The sequence below is a fragment of the Theobroma cacao genome, chromosome 2 (assembly GCF_000208745.1).
Source record: "Theobroma cacao cultivar B97-61/B2 chromosome 2, Criollo_cocoa_genome_V2, whole genome shotgun sequence".
Taxonomy (NCBI): Eukaryota; Viridiplantae; Streptophyta; class Magnoliopsida; order Malvales; family Malvaceae; genus Theobroma; species Theobroma cacao.
In genome coordinates, this window is record NC_030851.1 from 17,420,546 (window position 1) to 17,431,121 (window position 10,576).

Consider the following 10,576-nt stretch of genomic DNA (forward strand, 5'->3'; position numbering starts at 1 on the left):
ATCGAAAGCTGAAAACCTACAGCTTTTGCCGATTCAAGTCCAAATGAAGGTCCTTGTCAAAGTCAGCTAACTATGGAATTCCCCGAGCCTGAAATGTGAGGAAATGAGGGTGGTGAGATTATAAAATCCCAGTGAGTAAACAGACACCATCTAAACTATCTAAAGGCGAGTAAATGGAGACGAATTAAAATAAGTCATCATACTGTAATTTCATTACCTTTCAACTCATTTCAACCAAATAAACAAATAGGCTTATGATTTCCTGAAAAGCTTGGCTCGTGCCAAAAATCATTCTCATACTCAGTTATCAAGGATACCTTGATCGAGGGTTATCCCAACTGAGTCCGCCAAGGCTGTTAAATGTTTTTACATCAGAAATTTTAGCCATGCCTTGGCGTTGGCTGAGTCTAACTCTCACGCGATGGTCCACGTGAAGTGCACTCAAATATTTACCTCAGAAGATACTTCATCCAACATCTCCCCCGGGAGGTAAATATATAATTGAGTTATCATGTCCCTCTCATAGGCAGTCCACAGAAACCCCCACCACTGCAGTGACTATGGATTATTTTATCGACCACCTGATTTATAAAATCTTTTTCTGCATGACATGGCAATTTATCGCAACCTAGCATCTCAAGGCTAAATACACAGTACAAATAATTCTAATACCAAAAATCAGTTTAGCCATTCATGCTCATATATTGTCATAAGCCATTCAATTTAAAACCATAAATTTACAACACAAGCAGGCAGTCTCCAATTGCTCTATTTTCAAAATCAGTATTCAATTTTCCAGAAAATTTATAAAATCCTTTTATAAAATCACAATTTCTCCTAAAACATAGTAATTTACCATTTAAATCCATTTTTCATAAAATCACACAATTGTATAAAACTACTCTAGATAATTAAGACGATAATAAGTTTACTCACAGTTCTAGGAGTCGATGTACTTTTAATCCCAGTCTCCAAGCACAATCTTTGTACTTTTACCAGTGTAATTTACTCACCACCTATCCACAATGTACAATACATAATTCACCACATCAATGCTTGACCATTATAAAATCAATTCAGGCTTGGTGTATATGCATGATATGATATGCAACTTATCCGATTACCGCTTAAATGTGGTGCTGACCTAATTCGGCCTATTACCCGATTAAATGACAATTGTGTCCGATTTGGCTCCAAATTGCTCCATTTCATTTTTAATATTTCAATTCACTAAATACAATTCCAATAATCTAAAATTCAGCCTAACAACCTTCACAATTCTTCTTGAAAATTTCGGCCATTGTGGTGCACTATCACTAAAAATTTTCTCATTCCATTTTCTCACCATAAATCATTATTTCATCAATTTTTCAACCAATTCACTTGATCACAAAATCAATTCATTACTTCTACACTTTACATAGGGTTCGGCCATTGAAGGTTCATGGGGAAAATGGATTTTTTTTTCTTGTTGTTTTGTTTCTAAACATGCTTAACTAACTAAAAACACTAACATAACTTAGAATCAAATCAATCTAACATCATTCTCTCTCCATACCCATTCCAACCAGCTATGAATTCATCATGAAAATATGTAATTTAACCATGGAAAATGAGGAGAAATGCATGGGAAAGGTATATCACAAGCAAAATCAAGAAATTTTACCTTTTGTCACTTGTTTCCTTGAATTTTCACCAATTTTCCCTTGAATTTCTCCACCTAGGGTTTTTGTTTCTCTTTTCTCCCTTTGTTCTTCTTTGCTCTTGGTTTGGCTAGCCATATGAAAGAAATGGGCTGATTTTTATGACTTTTTATAAAGAAACAATAAAATAATAAAAGCATGACACATGACATTTCCTTATTGATTTAAATTTTAAATATTTGACTTTTAATTCTTTAATTCTCCACCACACATTTCTCATGTTTATCCATTTCCATGATGAATAAAATCCCTTGGTCTTGACAAGTGTCAGGAGTAAAAATTTACCGATTTACACCCGAGGTGGCAAAATTATCATTTCGCCCCTATACTATAAATTATACCAGAATTAAAATTTTTCACTTCTAAACCTCAAATCATACTCCAATAAGTCAAATGGGGCCAAAAAAAATTTTTTCTAAAAATTTTCATTTTGTCCCAAGGTGGAAAATGACTATTTTACCCTTAGATAGTGAAAATTTCGGTTTGACTCCAAATTGATCCTCGAACTCCGAATTACCATTTGAAGTCATCCCTGAACTGTGAAACTCTTAATTTCACCTTAAAATCCCTATTTTAATTAGTTCGAGGTATAAATCGACTTACTTGTACTTCTAAGCATAATATCGACTTTTAAATATTCTTCCGGGGCTATTCAAATATACAATCACTCTATCAGTCTCATGTGTAACATGGTATATAATTTAGGGCTGGGTTTGACAATAAAGCCTGAATTGGTTTTACAACGGTTTAGCATAAATATAGTAAATGGCTTATTGTGCATTATGTCTAGATGGTGAGCATTTTGACAAAAGTAAAGAGATAGTACCTGAGGATCAAGAATCGGAGTACTCGAAATTCGACTCTCAAAATAGTGAGTAACCCTACTATCATCTTAATTATCTAGAGTGGTTTTTATTCGATTTTGTGATTTTATGGAAAATGAGTTTAAATGAATCTTTATGTTTTATAAGCAAAATGTGATTAAATGAAAATGATTTTATAAAATTGTCTTGAAATTGAAAGATGATTTTGAAAATGGAGTAATTGAAGACTAATTGTTGTGTTATAAATCATGGTTCGAATTGAATTACTTATGATAATATTTGCATGAATGGCTGAATTGGTATTTGTGTTGAAAATGTATGAACTGTTAATTTGCCTTGAGAGGCTGTAAAATAAAATAATTGTCATGTCATGCTATTGCAAATTTTATTGAATTGGTGGGTTATATATTGGTCGCTGCAGTGGACGGGTTCCGTGGACCAGCCTATTAGAGGGGCACTGCAACCCTATTATATTCTTACCTTAGTATGAGAGGCGCGGATGGATAACTTATGAGGTTATCACTTTAGAGTTCACTTCACGCCAAACCACCACGTGAGAGTGAACTCAGCCAACGCCAAGGAACGGCTATGTTTTGAAAATAAAAATATGATTTATGCGTACATAACTTTTTAACAGCTTTGACGGACTCGGTTAGGATAACCCTCGGCCAAGGTATCCCTAATAACTGAGTATGAGAATGATTTTGGCACGAGCCAAACTTTTCAGGAAATCATAAGCCTCGTTGTTTATTTTGGTGAAATGAATCTATTTTATCTTATTACAATGAGTTCGAAATGCTAAGAATCATTTTTATGCTAATCTATTTTATCTATCTCCATTTACTCAGCTTTAGATATTTTAGATGGTATTTGTTTACTCACTAGGATTATATAATCTCACCACCCTCCTTTCCACCCCTTCAGACTCAGGATAATCGGTACATAGCTCATTTTGTTAAGGGCTATAGTTGGACTTGCATCCTCAAAAATTGTAGGTTTACTGCTTTTGATACTTTTAGTCGTTCGTGGGCCCACGTGTCACTGTAAATTAAATCTTATGCTTTGGTTATCTGTATTACAGTATGTATGAATTTATTTAGCTTTTACGCTACAAAAATTATTTACCGGGAACTCTATAAATATTGTTTTATAAGAAAATAAAATATTTTATTGAATATTTTTATTATATTCAAATAGTTATAGTTTCACTTTAAATGAATGTTTTAGACATCTAAACTTATTTTTTATTATGAAATATGTGTTTTCCACTCGCATACTACATTTTTAGCTGGTTTCAAGATTTTTGAGAAAAAATAACCAAAATGCCCCTATGAGACAAAAATCATTTTTTTTATTGATTTAAGTTGGAAATAGCTTAAAATCTTTTAGAACATGATATTTGGCAACGGTTACTCATAAGGGAAATGAGAAATTGATATTAAAGCCTTGCGGGGTTCCGGTTGACATTCTAGGTAATGAGTGATGATCGGGACACCGCGGCGGTTGTCACCGGCTCGAGGGGAGTACCGGGTCGTGACACATCATGTGCTCCCCCCACATCGTGCACATAGGCAATCTTATCATCCACACTCCCTCACCCCGTTATCACCAACATGAGCACTCCCACACTGCACATGCACGGTCATAATTATCAACACACAACATATATATATATATATATATATATATATTCCAACATAATACAATAGCACATGGATTTGTCACAGTCACATTTCACAACGTAGAAACATTTCATCAAGGGCTTATTCCCCTGCATGTTTTTAAGAAAAGACAAATAAATTCTTTCATGTGATTCATTCAACACACATGCCGATATCCCAAAACATTTAAATGCAAGTTCACTCACCGATCTTTGTTGATGCTTTGATCAACTCTAACTTCGACCAATGCTCCGAATGGAGATGTGGGATCTCGTTGGAACCTATCACACCCAATAGCATCTCAATCACCCAAATTGGCATTAATATAATTCCAAAAGCTATTTCCTAACTCAAGTTCAGCTAGTTATTCCTAACTAGCTTCCAATCACCATTAAGTGGTTATTTATTTCACTACTCTAGTCACCCTAAAAAGGAATAAACAACCTCAACAATAAAACACTCACAAATCCCATTGTTAGCCATTATCAACATCTTAAAAGTCAATCCTAACTTATTACTCACCTTAGAGTTTCTTTGCAGTTGAATTCCTTTTTAAAAGCTTTCAAACTACTGTGGGAAATCTTTTTCTCTCTAGAACATCCAACTAGTGATAGAAAGTATTAAGGAAAGGCTTTTGAGGATTCTTAAGGTGTAAAAGTGAAAGAGCATGAAAAAACCATATGAAAGAGTGGGCAAAAACATGAAACTTGGACTTTCTATGAGAGATTTATGGAGGATTCAAGGTTTCTTCCCATGGAAAATGAAGAAAAACATGAAATGGAGAGAAGAAATGGGATGAAAAAGAAGGAGCTACTGGAAGTTACTGGAACTTATATATTTATGCTTCAATTTAATCAAATTTTCACTTAATTTATCAAAATGCCCTCAACATGGTGGCTTTGTCTTCCTCCCATCCTTTGTGCAACCTTTTTACTCTTTTGATAGTGAGACAAAGTCCATAATAGTCCAAAAATACTCTGGTTCACAAAACTGTAAAAATTTAGACTCGATATGCAAAATGACCATTTTACCCTTAATAATGAAATTATCAGTGTTTCTATCTTCTTCATTTATTTTACCATCATTCATTTATTTCTTAGGCTTAGACCTTAATAACATTAGAAAACTACTTCCAAGAGCTCACCATGAGAAATAACAAAATTACCTTTAGTTCGTGTTATCGCATCTACTTTTAGTTATGGGTCTATGGAGGTCAAGGTTTCACAATACGAGGGTACTAGGTGTCACAAGAGATGTAGCCAAGTATGTGGCCAAGTGTTTAATGTGCTAATAGGTTAAGATAGAGCATCAAAGGCCTACTGATTTATTATAGCGTTTACCTATTCCCGAATGGAAGTGGGAACATATCTCTATAGATTTTGTGACTAGATTGCCCTACACTAGTAAAGGGTATGATTCTATTTGGATGGTAGTGGATAAACTAACCAAGTCCACCTATTTTTTACTAATGAGGACCATTTATGGAGTGGCGTAGTATGCTAGATTGTATATGGATGAGATAATGTTATTGCACGAAGTCCTAGTCATTATAATGTTAAATAGAGGCACACAATTCACTAGTCGATTTTAGAGAAAAGTTCAGAAAGCATTAGGAACTAAGTTGAACGTTAGTACTGCTTTCCACCCACAGAGGGATGGGCATTTCGAGAGGACCATCCAAACTTTGCATGATATGCTGAGAGCTTGTGTCGTAGACTTTGAAGTTGTTTGGGACCTTACACTTGCCGTTGGTAAAGTTTGCCTACAATAACAGCTTCCAAGCTAGTATTCAGATAACACCTTATAAAGCCTTATATAGGCGTAAGTGTAAATCATCCATATGTTGGTTTAAGGTTGGTGAGCGAAAGTTAATTGGACCGAAGATGGCTCAAGAGACCACCAACAAGATTCAAATGATTAGAGAAAGGATGTTCACGGCATAGAGTCTTTAGAAGTCTTACGTCAACCACCAACATCAAGATTTGGAGTTTAAGAATGAAGATCATGTCCTCTTTAGAGCATCGCCAACCAAGGGCATTAAAAGGTTTAGCAAGAAGGGCAAGTTAAGCCCATGATACACTATGTAACACCCCATGTCCTGAAACGATAGTTAATGCAACTTTAAGGACAAGATTAAGGCCAATTGAGGTCAATTAAAGAGTTTAGGAGTGGTGAAAGAGGAAAGTAATGTTTTAAATAAAATATTTCATGTGTAATAAAATAATAATATTTTATTAAGGTTGTAGTTATGGAGTGAAAAGGAGAGATGGAGCTAAACCTAGACAAATTAAAATGTTTTGGAGCCACGAAAGCCAAATGAAAATTTTTGAAATTAAATAATATTTTATTAATAAAATAATATTAAAATATTTCTATCGTGAGTGATGGACAAACTCACATAATTTATGCATTGAACTTTAGTGGGGGAGTTGTAATACAATTTTGTTGATTTGAAGAATAAAATATTATTTTATTCATTCTAGAATATTATTTTAATAAGTGAAATTTTAGTGATATAAGTATTAGTAAAAGTATATGTGACTTTGGAAGAATGGAGACATGGAGAATTAATTGAGAAAATAAGGATATGTGGAATAATGAAATGTGCATGTGAATTTACTATTACATGCAAATTATTGCATACAAAAAGGAGAAAGTTAATAGGAAACATGTGGGACCCCCCACCATGTGAAGTAAAAAGAAGAATAGGAATAAATCCTATTTCATGTAATAAGATTGGTGCATTAGGTGGCCAAATGAGGAAAGAAAAATGTGGGATGCATGTGTCTTGAATAGTTTAATGAATGACAAAAAAAAATATAAAGTAAAGGTTGTGAATGAAATGTGATTGGATGACAAGGTGCTGGGTGAAATAAAGAATAAAGAGAGAAATGATGAGGTAATGAGGGTGGCGGATAGAATGAGTGAATGGAGGTGGATATTAGACCAATGAATAAAGGAGAAAATTAGTGCATGAAAGATGAATGAGTGACAAATTGGTCTAATGAGAGATACGGAATAAAAAAAGAAAAAAAATGAGGAAAGGATTAGGAAACCTATGCTTTTGAGAGGAAAAAGAGAGAAGGGATCGGCCTTAAGAGCTCCACTCGAGAGGAAAGCAAAAAGAAAGAAGAAAGGAGAAAGAAGAAAAAAGAAAAGCTTGAAGGAGGTTCGACCTTGGAGAAGTTGGAGAAAACTGAGAGGTTTTCTTCCATCCGCCATTGTTGAAGCTTAAAGGAAAAGTGGTGGTTCGACTTAGTGATTCAAGGGTAAGGAAGGTAAAAACTGTCATTTTGCTTGAATGCATGCTTTGTGAACCGGTTGTGATGTGAGATTATGCTTGTGGGAACAAGGATCTTCAAGGATTCAAAGAACCTGGGTGCATGCATGTGGGTTAATCTTAGAAGTATGGTGGTTTAAAGCAAGATAAATGATGGGTAAGTGTTTTTAACCTTGAGATCATAAGCGAAAAGGAAAAATGAAATGTGTATTGATTGTGTGTGCTTGTGGCAGCAATGGTGACTGAGGATGTGGGGAGTTATTGAGTTGCATGTGAAATTCAAAGGAAAATCGGAAGGTAAACATGCAATGTGGGTATGCTATGTTATATTGAATTTGGTTAGTTGAAAGTTTATGGATTGCATTTTAGATTATTGTGAATAACAAGGATGAATAATGTGAATTTAAGTTAAAGATTCATTGGTTAAGGTGCTGCCCATATATGTGAATTTAAGAGAAAATGAATTTCGTAGCAGCAAAAAAGTCTCAAGTTGGGGGAGGGTGTGCACTAACTCTGTTTTCGCTGCAACGAGAATGCATTCTCGACAAAGGCTTATAAATAATTTAAGACTCTAGGTTAGCAACTTAATCCATTAAACTGAGTTAAGAGATAGAGACAATAATCAGATGAAGTATTAAGGGATATCATAATCTTAGGTCTGATAGTTAAGTGAGTTTTATTTACTATTAATTTTAGTTTTAATTTTTTTTTTTTAATTGTTTGGATAAAATTAGGATGTTATAATTTTAGTAGTTAACAATAAGAATTAAAAAATTCTCTATGGGAACGATACTCTACTTCATTACTGTGAAACCTCGACCTTCATAAACACGTAACTCAAGGTAGAACTTATGTTTAAAGGTTTAATTTGAGCTAATGATGCTATTTTTACGTTACTTATAATTATTTTATGTCGTTATAGGAGTAGGATTAAAAAATAATTTTAATTGGTGAAGAAGGTTGCATAGTGGGCTATTGCTCTATTTGCATATATTTCGGTTTTTAAAGTATATCTCCCATTATAGAAGTCCAAATAACATGATTTTTAGACCATTAGAAAGCTAAGAGGCATGGATACAACTTTGATGTTTACCACTTTGCCCAGTTTTGACAGAAAGGTGGTCAAATTCCTTGTCAAAGTGAAAGTACTACGCCAAACGAACAGATTTGGACAGAACATTTGAGCATCGCTACGCTGGAAATTGAGAGCTGCGACCTTCACCGTAATTTCCACAAATAAAAAGTTTAAGGGCTTTTTGAAACTAGGACTTTTGGGGGCTACTTAAGGGACCTCTTTCAGAGGATTTTGGACCTTCTATTAGTGTCAAAAGAGTAAAAAGATTGCACAAGAAAAGGAGGAAGACAAGTGGCCTTGTTAAGGGCATTATTGTAATTGCATGAAGAATTAGATAAGCTTTAACTATAAAAAATCCCATTCTTCCAACAACTTCTTCTTCTCCTTCCTCCCATCTTATGTTTCTCTCCTCTTCCATGAAAGCTTCTCTCAAGCTTTCATCATTCTCTCAAACTAACCTTAATTTTTGTGCTCTACACACCCTATTGTAGGGTTTTTCATACTCTTTTAATCCCTCACCTTAAACAAACCCTTAAAAGTCTTTCTTTAATACTTTCTTTCACCAGCTAAACTTTGTAAAGAGAGAAAGAAAGGTTTCATGATAGCTTAAGGATTTTTGGGAAGAAATTTCATTACAATCCACCAGGGTGAGTGATGAATTAGGACTGGTTTTAAGTTGTTGATAAAGGCCAATAATTAGAGTTATGAATTGTGTGTTGTTGAAGTTGTTTAACTATTTCTAGTGTTACTAAAGTAGAGAATTGAATAGCCAATCAAATGGTAATGAAAGATAGATAGGAAGGGCTAATGAAGCTTGATTTGGGAAAATAGCATTTGGAGTGATATTAATGTAAATTGGATTGGTTGTGATGTTTTTGTGCCTGATAGGTTCCAACGAGGCCCTTAGCCCCATTTAAACCATTCGTTGAAGTTAGAGCCCACCGAAACATCAATAAAGATTGGTAAGTGAACTTGCATTTCAAAATGTTTTGGGGAAATGTTTATGTGTTTCAGTGAATCACTTGGGAATTTTATCGATTTTTGCTTTAAAATTGCCTGGGAACAAACCCTTCATAAATGTTTGATGTTGTGAAATGTGAAATGTGTAAAAGGATGAATCCATGTGTCTTTGTATGATGTTGATATATATATGTATTCTATGTCATAAATGGTACCATTGTGTGACAAATGCAACCGTGCATGTGCGAGGTGAGTGTGCATTTGCTGGTGATGACGGTGGTGAAGGAGATGGATGGTGATACTGTCCGGCTATGTGCACGATGTGGTGGGATGCACATGAGCTGGGTGAGATGGAATGATTGCTGGAAATTTCCTCTCTTTCAAATTTCATGCTAAATATGGTTCCTTTATCATTAAATGATTTAATAACCAGGGGTTTAATGGAGGGATTTTAATACGAACTTGAACTAATTTGCATTGTTTTCAAATAAGTGCATCATGATTATCAACTTTCCTTATTGTTGCTTGTTCCCTTCTTATGTTCACTCATTGAGTTTGTACTCACTGTTTTCAACTTCATGTTTTCAAATCAAGAGGCAGTTGGAACCTAGGTTGAGGTGTCCACGTAGTTTCATCTTCTTTGTAGGTAGGTTGGCATTCAATAGCCGTCCCTTCACCTTGGTCACTCCGCTGGAAGCTCAGAGTCATTTTTGTTTGTAAATACGTACATGTGATGTAAAGTACTAAAATGCATGACTTAGACCATATATGTATATTTTGATTGGTAAGCCATCATGAATGGCAATGGTTAACATTATTATGGGTTAATATAAATGCAGTTTTGATTGCTATAGCTTATTAGTAAAGTACTTGAAGGGTGGCATTGTGAGATATAACTTTCAAAATAATTAATGGGATGATGAGCAGGATTACGTAAATAGGCTTGCTTGGGCTTAGTGGACTACGTCCATTAAGTCCATGCGCCGATCATGGCTCAAAAATCGGGTCGTGACAATTACTATATTACTTGTTAATGATACGTGCACTTGTGAGAGAAATCAACAACACTTTCT

At 34.6% G+C, this 10,576-nt stretch overlaps 1 long non-coding RNA gene across 1 annotated transcript in view; it reads left to right on the forward strand.

The window, feature by feature from the left end:
• The window catches only part of LOC108660812, an 11,382-nt gene extending 1,077 nt beyond the window's left edge, over positions 1–10,305 (forward strand). The window contains exons 2-3 of the long non-coding RNA XR_001926504.1: positions 9,432–9,505; positions 10,098–10,305. This is a non-coding gene — a long non-coding RNA (uncharacterized LOC108660812). The remainder of the gene's footprint in view (positions 1–9,431; positions 9,506–10,097) is intronic.